Here is a 17,555-nt window from a genome sequence, read left to right on the forward strand (position 1 = left end):
AAAGAACACAGGGACAAACTATCAAAAGAGATGTAGGGTCTCAAATAGGAGGTGCACGCAAAAATAAAGGCAATACACATCTCACTAAGAGGTGAGATTAGTACAAAAATAGAGGGAGTACACACCTCACTAAGAGGTGAGATTAGTACTTTGAAAACCAACATCGAATCCATAAATGAGTCCATTTCCTCCATGCAAACCATAATGGAAGCCATAGATAACAGAGAATGAAATGGAATTTAGAGTATCAGATACAGAAGACAGAATACACCAACTGGACCAAAAAAATCACAGATATGGAAAAAAATCACTTAAATTATGCCAAAGGGAAATCCAAGAGCAAGCAGGTAGTGCCAAGAAATTTAACCTTCATTTAATTGGAATGGACGAAGGTGAGGAATATTAACAAGATTATCAATGAAAATTCCCATCTTAAAAAAGAACATCTTACCTACATAAATGAAGCATACAGAACACCTAGCAAGCAGGATCCCAGGAGAAACACTTCTAGACACATTATAGTAAAAATGATAGATCTCAATAATAAGAAAACAATCTTGCATGCAGCAAAAATGAAGAAGGACCTATACTACAATGGGAAAAAATAGAATCACTGCAGATCTCTCCACACAGACACTGAATGCAAGAAAGGCCTGGGAAAGTACCATCCCAGCCCTGAGAACCAATAACTGCCAGGCCAGACTGATATACCCGGCAAAGCTAGCATTCACATTCGATAGAGAATTGAACATTTTTAATGGTAAAGAAAAACTAAATGAATTCAAAAACAATAAGCCAGCATTACAAAGAATACTAAGAGGGGGAACACAACCTGAAGAAAGCAACCAGAAACGGGGACCCACACCAGACAGGTATTAATAAAAGTCTAACTTAGTAAGCTCAGGAGGAAAGGAAAGAAGAAAAACTGAGAAAAACAGGGAATGACAGGGACCACAATGCATCTCTCTATACTATCTCTTAATATTAATGGGCTGACATGCTCCTGGATTGGAAAGATTAACATCGTGAAAATGGCAATACTTCCCAAGGCTATCTACAAATTCAACGCAATACCTATCAAAATTCCACCCTCATTCTTCAAGGAAATAGAAGAGGCAATCCAAAAATTCATATGGAACAATAAAAGACCCCGAATAGCAAAAACGCTCCTGAATGGAAAGAACACTGCTGGAGGAATATCAATACCAAACTTCAAACTCTACTATAAAGCCATAGTAATCAAAACAGCTTGGTATTGGCATAAGAACAGACCTCAGGACCAATGGAATAGAATTGAAAACCCAGAAATGAACCCACAGACCTATAGCCATCTAATCTTCGATAAGGGAGCTAAAACAATAGAATGGAAGAAAGACAACCTCTTCAGTAAATGGTGCTGGCAAAATTGGTTAACTACATGTAGAAAACTTAAGCTAGATCCTTATATATCACCCTGCACCAGAATCAACACCAAATGGATCAAAGACCTTGAACTCAAAGCAGACACTCTGAAAACATTACAGGATGGAATAGGAGAAACCCTGGGTCTCCTTGGCTCAGGCCGAAATTTTCTGATTAGAGACCCGGAAACACAACAAATCAAAGAAAGGTTGGACAAATGGGATTGCATAAAGTTGCAGAGCTTCTGCAGGGCAAATGACATAGCTAGCAAGATCAATAGAAAGCCCACGGATTGGGAGAAGATCTTTACTAGCCATACAATGGACAAGGGTCTCATATCTAAAATACACTTGGAACTCAAAAAATTAAACCCCCCAACAACAAATCCTCAAAGAAACAACTGCCCAATAAATAAGTGGGCGAAAGACTTAAAGAGAAACTTCTCTGAAGAAGAAAGAAGGATGGCCAATAGACACATGAAGAAATGTTCAACATCCCTAGCCATAAAAGAAATGCAAATCAAAACAACATTGAGATATCACCTCACCCCAGTTAGAACGGCAAAAATCAAGAACTCTAACAACAACAGATGCTGGAGGGGATGTGGACAGAAGGGAACCTTACTTCATTGTTGGTGGGAATGTAAACTTGTTCAACCACTTTGGAAAGCAGTATGGAGGTTCCTCAAAAGACTCCACATAGAGCTCCCCTATGACCCAGCAATCCCACTTTTGGGCATTTACCCTAATGTTTACAAACAAGACCACACTAAAGCTACCAGCACAACTATGTTTATTGCAGCATTATTTACCATAGCTAAGATATGGAACCAACCCAGATGCCCCTCAATAGATGAATGAATCAAGAAAATGTGGTATATATACACAATGGAATTCTATGCCTCCATCAGAAAGAATGACATTGCCCCATTTGTTAGGAAATGGAAAGGCTTGGAAAAAATTATATTAAGTGAAGTAAGCCAGGCCCAAAGAAACATAGGTCCCATGGTTTCCCTTATTTGCAATATCTAATATAGGTATGAGTCAAGCGGAAAAAGTCAGAGAAGGTGATGTTAGGAAAACGAACTCTCAAATATGTATTTTAATGTTTTTGTTTCTTTCATGCATGTGTTTCTAACGCATTTATAAGATTATTTCTTGGTTGCTTTGTATGTCCCTCCCCCACAGTGTAACCCCTGCTTTCACTATATTTGATGTCAGTATAACATGTGGAGGAGATGGGGACAAACAAGTCGTTTAAGGATTCAGGTGGACCTGTTGCAACAATGAGAAGTACAAAATGTCATGTCAAAACCAGCTTTACAATGTCAGAGGGGGGGGGAGGGGGGTATGATTGGGTGGGGGGAGGGGTAGGCTGGGAAGGGAGGTGAAGGGTAAACAAAGGAGGAGGCTGCAATGCTTGGTAAGAAATGTATGCATTATCCTGACCATGTAATTGTAACCCCTCTGTACAGTATGTTCTCAAATAAAATAAAATAAAATTTAAAAAAAAAAAAAAAAAAAAGAAAATGTGGTATATATACACAATGGAATTCTATGCCTCCATCAGAAAGAATGACATTGCCCCATTTGTTAGGAAATGGAAAAACTTGGAAAAAATTATATTAAGTGAAGTAAGCCAGGCCCAAAGAAACGTAGGTCCCATGGTTTCCCTTATTTGTAATATCTAGTATATGTATGAGTCAAGCGGAAAAGGTCAGATAATGTGATGTCAGGAAAATGAACCCTTAGATGTGTATTTTAATGTTTTTTTCTTTCATGCATGTGTTTCTAACACATTTATAAGATTATCTCTTTGTTGCTTTGTATGTCCCTCCCCCACAGTATAACCCTTGCTTTCACTATATTTGATGTCAGTATAACTTGTGGAGGAGATGGGGAAAAACCAGTTGTTTAAGGATACAGGTGGACCTGTTGCAACAATGAGAAGTACAAGTTGTCATGTCCAAAACGAACTTTACAACGTTGGTGGGGGGGGACTGGGGGGGGGAGGAAGGAGAAGGATTGGGATTAGGGGGGAGGGGGGAGGCTGGGAAGGGATGTGAAGGGTAAACAAAGGAGGAGGCTGCAATGCTTGGTAAGAAATGTACACATTATCCTGCCCATGTAACTGTAACTCCTCTGTACAGTATGTTCACAAATAAAATTAAATTAAATTAAAAAAAAATATTAATGGGCTGAATTCACCAATCAAAAGCAACAGAACTGCAGATTGGATCAGAAAACATGACCCATCCATCTGTTGCCTTCAGGAGACCCACCTCTCAGCCAAACATACAAACAAACTCAGAGTGAAGGGTTGGAAAAGGATCTACCAGTCAAATGCCCCCAGTAAGAAAGCAGGAGTAGCTATCCTGATATCTGACAAAAGAAACTTTTCATTAAAATGTATACAAAAAGACAAGGAAGTCCACTACATATTAATACACATTATCAACTTATAATCCCCAAACATTGGAGCACCCAAATATGTTAAGCAAATACTCTCAAGCTTACAGAATAAAATAGATCCCAATGTGATACTACTAGGAGACTTTAACACCCCACTCTCATCCAAGGACTGGTCTACCAACCAGAGAACTGGCAAAGAAGCTACCGAATTAAGTGAGGCCATACTTCAACTGGAACTAATTGACATCTACCAAGTATTTCACCCTAAAACAACACAGTACACATTCTTCTCAGCAGCTCCTGGAACTTTCTCCAAAATAGACCATATCATAGTTCATGCAAGGAACTTAGCAAATACAAGGGGATTGACATAAGCCCCTGTATCCTATCTGACCACAGTGGAATCAAGCTAGTTCTCAATAATAAAGTATACCGCAGAAATTATTCAAATACATGGAAATTGAACAGCACACTTCTAAGCGACACCTGCGTAACAGAAGGTATTAGAGAAGAAATAAAAAAGTTTCTACAATTCAATGAAAATGAAGACACATCACAAAGAAACTTGTGGAACACAGCAAAAACAGTCCTGAGGGGCAAATTTATCACCTTCAGTGCCCACATCAAGAAAATAGAGACAGACCAAGTAAGTAATCTCATGTTGCAATTAAAACAGCTAGAAAAAACAAGAAAAAGTGGAACCTAAAGTTACTAGACAGAGACAGATAATCAAATTAAGTATGGAAATTAATGAGATGGAGAATCGAAAAAATTATAAATAAAATTAATGAAACAAAAAGCTGGTTCTTTGAAAAAAAATAAATAAAATTGATAGACCTTCGGCAAGATTAATTAAGAAGAGAGGAAATCCAAATTAACAAGATCAGAGATGCCACAGGAAAAAAATCACAAGTACCCAAGATATCCAAACAATTATAAAGGAATATTTTCAAAAGTTATACTCCTTAAAGAAAGAACACCTAGCAGAAATGGATGCATTTTTAGAGAAATACAAGTTGCCCAAACTGAGCAAAGAAGTAAATCAATTAAATAAGCCAATGTCTTACAACCAGATACAGGAAGCAATCAGAAGTCTTCCAACAAGGAAAAGCCCAGGACCAGATGGACTCACCACAGAATTCTATAAGACATTTAAAGAAGAACTCATACCCACACTCCTCAAGCTCTTCAGAGAAGTAGAGAAGGAAGGAGACATTCCAAACTCATTCTATGTTGCCAATATCACACTCAGACCCAACTAAAACAGAGAACTACAGACCAATCTCCTTGATGAACACAGATGAACACAGAATCCAGAAACACATAAAAAAATCATACACTACGACCAGGTAGACTTCATCCCAGAGATTCAGGGATGGTTTAACATAGGTAAGCCAATAAATGTAATCCAACACATCAACAGAGCCAAGGTCAAGAATCACATGATTATCTCCACAGATGAAGAATAGGCCTTTGATAAAACACAACATTCATTCAGGTTAAAAGCTCTGGAGAAAATAGGAATAGAAGGAACATTTCTTTAAAACAATAAAAGTCATCTACACAGATCAATAGCCAATATTATACTTAATGGGGGAAACTACAACCAATTCTCCTAAAATCAGGAACAAGGCAAGGATGCCACTGTCTCCACTCCTCTTCAATATAGTCCTAGAACCCTTAGCCAGGGCATTAAAGCAAGAAAAAGACATTAATGGGATCAGCAAGGGAAAGAAGAAGTTAAACTATTCCTTTTTGCAGATGACATGATACTATACCTTCATGATCCCCAAAACTCCATCCCTAAACTCTTAGAAATTATAAATCACTTGGGCAAATTAGCAGGATACAAAATCAACCCACAAAAATCAGTCACCTTCATGTACACTGACAATGTACAAGCAGAGGGAAATAAAAGAAGCAACCCCATTCACAATAACCCCCCAAAAAATAAAATAGGATTTAACCTAACCAAAGATGTAAAAGAACTATTTAATAAAAACTATAAAAACTTAAAGAAAGAAATCGCAGAAGACACAAGGAAATGGAAAGACCTTCCAGGCTCTTGGATAGGCAGACTTAATATAGTGAAAATGGCAATACTGCAAAAATTAATATACAAATTCAATGCAATTCCTATTAAAATCCCAATGATGTACATTTCTGAAATACAGAAAACAGTCCAAAATTCACATGGAACAACAAAAGACCTAGAACAGCCAAAACAATTATAGGCAAAAAAGACAACACGGGAGGGATCTGGATGCCAGACTTCAATTTCTATTATAGAGCCATAATAACAAAGACAGCATGGTACTGGCACAAAAACAGACCTGAAGACCAATAGAATAGAATAGGAAGATCCAGAAATAAAACCACACGCCTACAGTCAGCTGATATTTGACAAAGGAGCCAAAGACATACAATGGAAGAAACACAGCCTCTTCAAGTACTGGTGCTGGGAAAACTGGGCAGCCACATGCAGAAAACTAAAAGTGGGCCCAAGCCTATCACCATGCACCAACATCAACTCAAAATGGATTAAAGCCCTTAACATTAAACCTGAATCTCTGAAACTACTGCAGGACAGAGTAGGAGAGACACTTGAACTTATAGGCACAGGAAAGAACTTCCTGAACAGATCCCAGGGTCACAACAAATTGGAGAGACATGACAAATGGGACTACTTTAAAATAAAAAGTTTCTGCACAGCTAAAGCTATAGCAACCAAGCTAGAAAGACAACCAACTAACTGGGAAAAAATATTTACCAGCAATATATCAGACAAGGGGTTAATATCCAGTACATACAGGGAACTCAAGAAACTAATTCCTCCTAAACCTAACAAACCAATTACTAAATGGGCAAGGGAACTAAAGAGAGATTTCTCAGATGAAGAGATAAAAATGGCAAAGAAACACATGAGGAAATGTTCACCATCCCTAGTTGTGAAGGAAATGCAAACAAAGACAACCTTGAGATACCACCTTACCCACCCAAATCCTAAAGTCAGCCAACGACAAATGCTGGAGGGGATGTGGAGAAAGAGGAACTTTATTACACTGCTGGTGGGAATGTACACTTATACAACCACTTTGGAAAGCAGTCTAGAGTGTCCTCAGAAAGCTAAATATTGACCTCCTTTATGACCCAGTCATACCACTTCTAGGCATCTCTCCTGAACATCAGGAACCAGGATACATGCACATCCATGTTTATTGCAGCACTGTTCGCAATAACCAGGATATGGAAACAACCCAGATGTCCCACCACAGATGCATGGATCCAAAAATTGTGGTATCTATACACAATGGAATATTATGCAGCCATTAGAAAGGACAAAACAATGGCATTTGCAGGGAAATGCATGGAGTTAGAAGAAATCATGTTGAGCGAGGTAAGCCAAGAGCAAAGAGACAAACAGCACATGGTCTCCCTGATAAGTAGATGTTAAGTCCAAAATGTAAGGTGATACGACAAAATTAACAAGACTTAAGAAACAAAGGACTTCCACTCATCTGGTCAAATCACTACTAAATAACCCCATGCTGCTAATCACATATATGGTATATATGTGCACATTAGAGGGAAACCAGGAGGACAACACAGAACTAGAGAGAATTAGGGGAAAATATACAACAGCGGGACCCATCAGCTGCACTGGACATTTACCAAAATGAACTAAGCAATTCAATGGCAGTGAAGGGAGGGAAGGAACAAGTGGGAAAGAGGGAACAGCTGATGCTATGCAAAACAAAAGAAATGTACATATCACCCAATGTGGAATAAAAAACTGTATTGCAAAGCTCATAGAACTCATAAATGTTATAGGCCCTGATAGACAATTTGCTCCATGAAAGTTAGAATGTAATTGTGATTTTAACTAAGCATCACTAACACACAATACTGTGAAATTTGGGGAATTATGTAACCATTAATCACAATAAAAATTTTGAAAAATAAGTAAATAAAAATAAAATATAAAAAAGTGGGCAGTGGTGGCTTATGCCTTTAATCCTAGATATTCAGGAAGCTGAGATTTGAGGACTGCAGTTTGAAACCATCCCAGGAAAAATAGTCCAAGACTCTCATCTCTAAGAAAGTACTCAGTCAAGCTTGGTACTGGTCCCTCGTGCCTGTAATCCTACCTAGTCTGGAGGCTCAAATCTGAGGATCATGGTTCAAAACCAGCCTAGGTAAGAAAGTCCATGAGAGTATTATCTCCAATAAATCACTAGAAAACCAGAATTTGAGCTTTGCTCAAGTGGTAGATGCGAGCCTTGAGATGAAGAGCCTGGTCCCAGAGTTAAAGCCTCAGAACCAACAAAAACAAAACAAAAAATTACTCAGCAAAGCTGTAAGTACATTGTGGCTCAAGTGGTTGAACATTTACCATGAGCACAGAGAGGCTCAGGACCAGTGCCCGTGGGCTGAGTTCAAGCTTCAGGACAGGCTAGTGGAAAACAAAAAAATAAGACAATATCCCAAGTAGAAGTACCACGTTCTATGTGATAGTTAACGATGCTTAAATTATCAAGGCTCAGAGATATGGTTTACAGCAGTCTTTTTAATGTTTCCACATGATCTTCATAAACATTCCACATGCTCACTTTTTCCAGCCATTTTGACCTTCTGAGATAGAGAATATAGAAACCCTGAATACCACTCTTCCTCTGAACACAGCATGACCATATTGCCTAAGTAAGGCACATCTACGTATGAAAATAGAAACTAGGTCTGTGTGGAAAGGGAAACTTCGACCCTGACCTTACAAAAGGGAAAGTCCCAAACATCTCCACCTGTCATCATTCCTTACAGAGTAAGAAAATGATAGCAAGGTAAGCACAATATAAAAGCATAGAAGAAGACCATAACTATGAATGCAAGCTATAAAAAGAGCAATAGAAAGGTCTGAACTGGGCAGCTGTGGCTAATGTCTTTAATCCTAGCTACTGAAGAGGCTGTCTGAGGATTGCACTTCAAAGCCAGCCCATGCAGGAAAGTCTGCGAGACTCTTAATCTCCAAGTAACCACCAGAAAACCGGAAGTAGCATTGTGGCTCCAGTGGTAAAACGTTGACATTGAGATGAAGAGTTCAGGGACCAGGACCAGGCTTGAAGCTCCACCAACGATGTAAAAAAAAAAATGAAGAAAAGTCAGTGAACCCGAATGTTGGGTGTTTGAAAAGACCAAAGAATTGCACAAAACTTCTACTTTGATTGGCAAAAGAAAAACCAGAAGATTCAAATTACTGAACCAGAAATGGAAGTGCAAACATGATTTCTGACCTATGGAAATGCAGAAACAGAACCAGGAAAGGTGGCTCAAGCCTATGATTCTAGCTCCTCAGGAGGCTGAGTTTAGGAGGATCACAGGTTAAAATCAGAACAAAGACAAAAGTCCACAAGACTCCAGCTCCAAAATTGCCTAAAAGCCGGGCACAGGTGGCTCATGCCTGTCACCTTAGCTGATCAAGAGACTGAGTTTTAGGATCAGTGTTTGAAGCCAGACCAGGTAGAAAAACCTGTAAGTCTTATTTCAAAATAACCACAAAAAAAGCTGTTGGTGAAGCTGAGCTCAAATGATAAAGAGCTAGCCTTGAGCACAAAAGCTCAAGGACAGCACCCAGACCATGAGTTCAAACCCCTGGAATGGCACAACACAAAGGTAGAATAAAAATAACATAAAAACATCCTGGGCAGGAGTCATGGCTAAGGTGGTAGAGGACAGCAAAGCAAGCAATTGAAACTACCACAGGCCCTGAATTCAAGTCCTGGTACCTGAAGAGAAAGACAGAAAGAGAGAAAGACAGAAAGATAGACAGAGAGATGAGCATGTCCTTACCCACTCACACACAGAGACAGAATGGATTCTAATAATTACATATAATTATTAATGTTAAAGTTTCTAGGAACACTACTCCTGTCAAAATTGACTCAAGAAAGCAGACACTATTGGCTCACGCCTATAATTGTAGCTACTCAGGAGGCTGAGATCTAAAGATTGCTGTTGGAAGCTAGCCATGAGAAGAAATTGATGAGACACATCTCCAACAAACTGCTCAGAAAAGACCAGAAGTGGTGCTATGGTTCAAGTGGTAGAGCACTAGCCTTGATCCAGCAAAGCTCAGGGAGAGCACCCAGGACATCAGTTCAAGCCACAGGAATAGAAAGGAAAAAAAAAACTAGGAACAAAAAAAGAAAAATTGAATCAAGAAATAGAAAGAAATCTGATTAACTAAAGAAGAGATTGCATCTGTAGTATAAAGCCTCCTAACACAGACAATCCCACAGACACTCACAAACACACACACTATCACACACAGTTGTTTACCAATATTTGAATCACCACAATGAAATGATATATCTCTAGTAATTTAATAAAACTAAAATTTGTGAAACTTTGTCAAATGCAATGTACATTTTTGTTGAACATTGACTAAAACATTTTCAGGATGACTGTTGATATTGTGCATGAGGCTAGGCCTTACACTGAGTGTCATTCTTTAAGGACAAGGATGGAATTCTGGGTTGGTCCCAGGTTATATTTAGGAACCAACAGTGACACAGGTTTACTGCTTAACCTGACACCATGTCTCCTGGTGGAGGTCAAATATGGTGGATGTCTTCAGATCTCTGAAATCCCTGTGATCAACAGGAGAGACCTTTCTAGACTACTCTTCTTTCCCTGAAAATGCTGGGTCTAAATGTTTTTGAAGGTAATATGTTTTCAGGTACCAATGTGAAAAACTAACAAATAATAACACTTTGTTTTGTGCTAAATATTGAACTTTATTTCCAAATTTAATATTTCTACTCATTACACTTAGCACAATTCATGAGGTCATGAAGAAAAATGAAGTGTAATTCCTGCCTAATAGGGTGAAAACATTCATCTTCTGTTATCTCAGTTACTACGAATTAGCAATTATACCTTATGCAATATTTGTTTAGCGAACTAACAATAAAAAATCAGTAGGCCTCACTGAGCGCCGGTGGCTCACGCCTGTAATCCTAGCTACTCAGGAGGCTGAGATCTGACAATCTCGGTTCAAAGCCAGCCCGGGCAGGAAAGTCTGTGAGACTCTTATCTCCAATAAACCACTAGAGGAGGGGGGACCAAGATGGCGACGGGGCAGTAGGGAAACGCCACAGCTCTCTCCAACCAAAAAGAGAGTTTGAGTTCCAACCTTTAATCTCCCCAAGAGACCGACAACAACAAAAAGACGAACACTCAGAGAAAAACCAGAGGTGGAAAATAACAAAAAAAAGAAAGAGAGGAAAAGAAGAATTTCAGAACAGAGAAGAGCGAAGACCCCTCCCCCAACCTTTACTGGCCGCGCGGCAGTGCGCCAAGCCGCCGGGCAGCCGGCCCGGCGGGGGCTGCCGGAGCCACAGAGACACAGGGGGCTGCTTGCAGATCACCAGGTACCGGATTGCAGAACAGCGGATCGCCAGGAACAGAGAAACCTACCAGCCGGGAGTCTCCAGGAGGATCCCACCCCACCCATCACTCTCCACCGGAGCGGAGAGGCTCCATCCCGCCAAAGCCGCCCGGCACCAGCAGCGCGACCTGTCCGCAGACCACCCGCCCAATCGCGATCGCAACGACCCGGCGGGGGGCCGCCCAACCCAGCCTGCAACCACCCCAACTGAACTCGGACTGCAACAACAACTGACGGACTGCAACAACAACTGACGACCTACAGGGTGAGTACCCATCAGGGGACAGGGAATCCATCAAGGGAGACCAGAGCTGGAGGGAATCCCCAGACCCTGACCTAGACTCCCTACCCCAACACCCGGACCACAGGACCCACTAAAACTGGGAACTGTTCAAGAGCTCCACCAGCCGGTGGAGCACACTCTGCTGGCCAGGCCAGAGCAAGAGCGCCCCTGGAAGGGAGCTTAAATGCTCAAGCCAGGAACAGTGCCCCTGGGTCAAGATTACCAACAGTAGAAGAAATTTGAACTGTGTCCTCCAGGCTGCATAACCAAGGTGGTATACACATTAGCACAGGCCTAACGAGCGCGCTCCAGGCTGGGGCCGGAACCAGGCCAGGGGACCGGCGCCTGAACAAAGCAAAAAGGGTCAGAAGTGGGGCTGTGGCTCAAATGGTAGGGTGCCAGCCCTGAGCTGAAGCGCTGAGGGACAGCACCCAAACCTAGAGTTCAAGCCCACAACCAGCCCAAAACAAACAAACAAAAACACATCAGGAGCCCATAGCAGACTCCAGTATTTGGGAGAGTGCATCCAGAGCATCTGATCTTCCCAAGAGCACCCGCAGGAGCAAACACAAGCAGTCTAGGCTGCTCAACCCTTCCAAAGGCGGGAATTGCTACAGCAGAGAGCTGAGAATCCTAAGTGAATAGCAGCTGGAAATAGGCTCCCAACAGAATCCAGATCAGGCACAGACTCTCTCTACCAATACAGAATCAGCAACCAAGCAAAGACAGACACACCAAAACAAGATTGAAGAGCAGTCTCCTGAACCCCCATGCGAAAATCACAGAGAAAAATAACAAGGTTTACCACTACCCAGGACAGCAAGCTCACCTCAAAAGCCAGCAGCCACGCAGGGGAGAGCCCCAGTGGGAGCAAAGCAGGAATGGAAGACAAAAGCTACATCCAAGGGTTGCTGGAGGCAATGACTCAAGAAATAAAGCGAGAAATGGACCAGAAATTGAAAGAGCACAAGGATGAACTATCAAAAGATATACAGGATATCAAACAAAAGTTGGATGCAAAAATAGAAGCTGCACAAACCTCAGTAAGAAGTGAGATAAACACCAAATTAGAGGTAATGCATACTGATCTCACCTCAGTGAGAGGTGAGATCAGTACTCTGAGAACCAACATTGAATCCATAAAGGGATCCATTTCCACCATGCAAACCACAATAGAAGCCACGGTCAACAGAGTGAATGAAATGGAAGGTAGAGTGTCAGATACAGAAGACAGAATACACCAACTGGACCAAAAAGTGACAGATATGGAAAAATCACTCAAATTAAACCAAAGGGAAATTCAAGAGCAAGCAGATAATGCTAAAAAATTTAACCTTCGCATAATCGGAGTGGACGAAGGTGAGGAATTCCAGAGCAAGGGAATGCAACACCTATTTAACAAGATAGTCAATGAAAATTTTCCCCACCTCAAAAACGACCATCTTAACTACATCACAAAAGCTTATCGAACACCCAACAAGCAAGATCCCAGGAGAAACACTTCTAGGCACATAATAGTAACAATGATGGATCTGAATAATAAGGAAACAATCCTGCATGCAGCAAAAATGAAGAAGGAGCTATACTACAACGGGAAAAAAATTAGAATCACTGCAGATCTCTCCACACAAACAATGAATGCAAGAAAAGCCTGGGAAAGCACCATACGAGCCCTGAGAGCCAATAACTGCCAACCCAGACTGATATACCCGGCAAAGCTAGCATTCACATTTGATGGAGAACTGAAAACTTTTAATAGCAAAGAAAAACTAAATGAATACATAAACATTAAGCCAACATTACAAAGAATTCTAAGAGGGGGGACACAACCTGAAGAAAGCAACCAGGAACTGGGACCTGCCCCAAACAGGCATTACTCAAAGTCTAACTGAGCAAGCACAGGAGGAAAGGAAAGAAGAAAAACTTAGGAAAACGGAATGGCAGGGACAACAATGCATCTCTCTATACTTTCTCTTAATATAAATGGGCTGAATTCGCCAATTAAAAGAAAACGAACTGAGGGCTGGATCAGAAAACAAGACCCATCCATCTGTTGCCTTCAGGAGACCCACCTCTCAGCCAAACATACAAACAAACTCAGAGTGAAGGGGTGGAAAAGGATCTACCAATCAAATTCCCCCAATAAGAAAGCAGGTGTAGCTATCCTGATATCTGACAAAATAAACTTTTCATTAAAATCAGTACAGAAAGACAAGGACGGACACTACATATTAATAAAGGGAACAATCCAAGAGGAGGATATAACCATCATCAACTTATATGCCCCAAATATCGGTGCACCCAGATATGTTAAACAAATACTCTCAAACTTACAGAATAAAATAGATCCCAATACGATAATACTAGGAGACTTTAACATGCCACTCTCACCAAAGGACAGGTCTACCAACCAGAGGATTGGCAAAGAAGCTACCGAATTAAGTGAGGCCATACTTCAAGCGGAATTAACTGACATCTACCGAGTATTTCACCCTAAAACAACACAGTACACATTCTTCTCAGCAGCTCATGGAACTTTCTCCAAAATAGACCATTTCATAGTTCATTCAAGGAACTTAAGCAAATACAAAGGGATGGACATAATCCCCTGTATCCTATCTGACCACAGTGGAATCAAGCTAGCTCTCAATAACAAAGCATACCGCAGAAATTTCTCTAATACATGGAAATTGAACAGCACACTCCTTAACAAGGCCTGGGTAACAGAAGAGATCAGAGAAGAAATAAAGCATTTCCTAGAACTCAATGAAAATGAAAACACCTCACAAAGAAACTTGTGGGACACAGCAAAAGCAGTCCTGAGGGGCAAATTTATTGCCCTCAGTGCCCACATCAAGAGAATGGAGACAGACCAAGTAAATAATCTCATGTTGCAACTAAAACAGCTAGAAAAACAAGAAAAAATGGGACCTAAAGCTACTAGACGAAGCCAGATAACCAAATTGAGAGCAGAGATTAACCAATTAGAAAATCAGAAAACCATAACCAAAATAAACCAAACAAAAAGCTGGTTCTTTGAAAAAATAAACAAAATTGATGGCCCGTTGGCAAGATTAATTAAAAAAAGAAGAGAGGAAACCCATATTAATAGGATTAGGGATGCCACGGGAAACATCACAACACGTACCCAAGATATCCAAACAATTCTAACAGACTACTTTCAAAAGCTATACTCTCTAAAGGAAGAAAATCTGGCAGAAATGGATGCATTTTTAGAGAAATACAAGTTACCCAAACTGAGCAAAGAAGAAGTTAACCAATTAAATAAGCCAATATCCTATAATGAGATACAGGAAGCTATCAAAAGTCTTCCAACAAAAAAAAGCCCAGGACCAGATGGATTCACAGCAGAATTCTATAAGACCTTTAAAGAAGAACTAATACCCATACTCCTCAAGCTCTTCAGAGAAACAGAGAAGGAGGGAGCTATCCCAAACTCATTCTACGAAGCCAATATCACACTCATCCCCAAACCAGGCAAAGACCCAACCAAAAAGGAGAATTACAGGCCAATCTCCTTGATGAACACAGATGCAAAGATCCTTAACAAGATTCTAGCTAACAGAATCCAGAAACACATAAAAAAAATAATACACTATGATCAGGTAGGCTTCATCCCAGAGACACAGGGATGGCTTAACATACGTAAGTCAATAAATGTAATCCAGCATATCAACAGAGCCAAGGTCAAGAATCACATGATTATCGCCACAGATGCAGAAAAGGCCTTTGATAAAATTCAACATTCATTCATGCTAAAAGCTCTGGAGAAAATAGGAATAGAAGGAACATTGCTAAAAACAATAAAAGCCATTTATGACAGACCAATAGCCAATATTATACTTAATGGGGAAAAGCTACAACCAATCCTCCTAAAAACAGGAACAAGGCAAGGATGTCCACTGTCTCCACTCCTCTTCAACATAGTCCTAGAACCCTTAGCCAGGGCAATAAGGCAAGAAAAAGACATTAAAGGGATCCGCATAGGGAAAGAAGAAGTGAAACTATCCCTTTTTGCAGACGACATGATACTATACCTCCACGATCCCAAAAACTCCATCCCCAAACTTTTAGAAATCATAAGTCACTTCGGCAAAATAGCAGGATACAAAATAAACCCACAAAAATCAGTTGCCTTCCTATACACTGATAACGCACAGGAAGAGAGGGAAATAAAGGGAGCAACCCCATTCACAATAACCTCCCAAAAAATAAAATATTTAGGAATTAACCTAACCAAAGATGTAAAAGAACTATTTAATGAGAACTATAAAAAGTTAAAGAAAGAAATTGCAGAAGACACTAGGAAATGGAAAGACCTCCCATGCTCCTGGATAGGCCGACTTAATATAGTAAAGATGGTGATACTTCCAAAACTAATATACAAATTCAATGCAATTCCTATTAAAATCCCAATGACGTACATCACTGAAATACAGAAAACAGTCCAAAAATTTATATGGAACAACAAAAGACCTAGAATAGCCAAAACAATTCTAGGGGATAAAGACAATATGGGAGGGCTATCCATGCCGAACTTCAAACTCTACTACAGAGCTATAATCACAAAGACAGCATGGTACTGGCACAAAAACAGACCCGAAGACCAATGGAACAGAATAGAAGATCCAGATATAAATCCACAGGTCTACAGCCAGCTGATATTCGACAAAGGAGCCAAAGACATACAATGGAAGAAACACAGCCTCTTCAACCGCTGGTGCTGGGAAAACTGGGCAGCCACATGCAGAAAACTAAAAGTGGACCCCAGCCTATCACCATGCACCAACATCAACTCAAAATGGATTAAAGACCTTAACATTAAACCTGAATCTCTGAAACTACTGCAGGACAGAGTAGGAGAGACACTTGAACTAATAGGCACAGGAAGGAACTTCCTGAACAGAGTCCCAGGGTCACAACAAGTTGGAGAGAGACTCGACAAATGGGACTACCTTAAAATAAAAAGCTTCTGCACAGCTAAATCTATCGCAACTAAGCTAGAAAGACAACCAACTAATTGGGAAAAAATATTTACCAGCAATATATCAGACAAGGGGTTAACATCCTGTATATACAGGGAACTCAAGAAACTAATCCCTCCCAAACCTAACAAACCAATTACTAAATGGGCAAGGGAACTAAAGAGGGACTTCTCAAATGAAGAAATAAAAATGGCAAAGAAACACATGAGGAAATGTTCATCATCCCTGGTGGTGAAGGAAATGCAAATAAAGACAACCCTGAGATACCACCTTACCCCAGTCAGAATGTCCCACATCCACAAATCAGCCAACGACAAATGCTGGAGGGGATGTGGAGAAAGAGGAACCCTATTACATTGCTGGTGGGAATGTACACTTATACAACCACTTTGGAAAGCAGTCTGGAGGGTCCTTAGAAAGCTAAAGATTGACCTCCCTTACGACCCAGTCATATCACTTCTAGGCATCTACCCTGAACAACAGGAACCAATATACAAGGACACGTGCACCTCCATGTTTATTGCAGCACTGTTCGCAATAGCTAGGATATGGAAACAACCTAGGTGCCCCACCACAGATGAATGGATCCAAAAATTGTGGTATCTATACACAATGGAATATTATGCAGCCATTAGAAATGACAAAATAATGGCATTTGCAGGGAAATGGATGGAGCTAGAAGGAATCATGTTGAGCGAGGTAAGCCAAGAACGAAGAGACAAACGGTACATGGTCTCCCTCATAAGTGGATGCTAAATCCAAAAGGTTAGGTGATACGACAAAACTAACAGGACTTAAGAAACAAAGAACTCCCGCTCATCTGGTTGAACCACTACTAAATATCCTCATGCTGCTGATCACAAATATGGTATATAACATGTGAACACTGTTATATATTACAGACTGTGGTAGACAATTTGCTCCAGGGAAGTTAGAATGAACTTGTGACTTTGAAATTATGTAATCATTTAATCACAATCAAAAAAAAAAAGAACCTGGGGAAGGGAGGG

The sequence above is a fragment of the Dipodomys spectabilis genome, unplaced genomic scaffold (genome assembly GCF_019054845.1).
Source record: "Dipodomys spectabilis isolate Male_0828 unplaced genomic scaffold, ASM1905484v1 ptg000080l, whole genome shotgun sequence".
Classification (NCBI taxonomy): Eukaryota; Metazoa; Chordata; class Mammalia; order Rodentia; family Heteromyidae; genus Dipodomys; species Dipodomys spectabilis.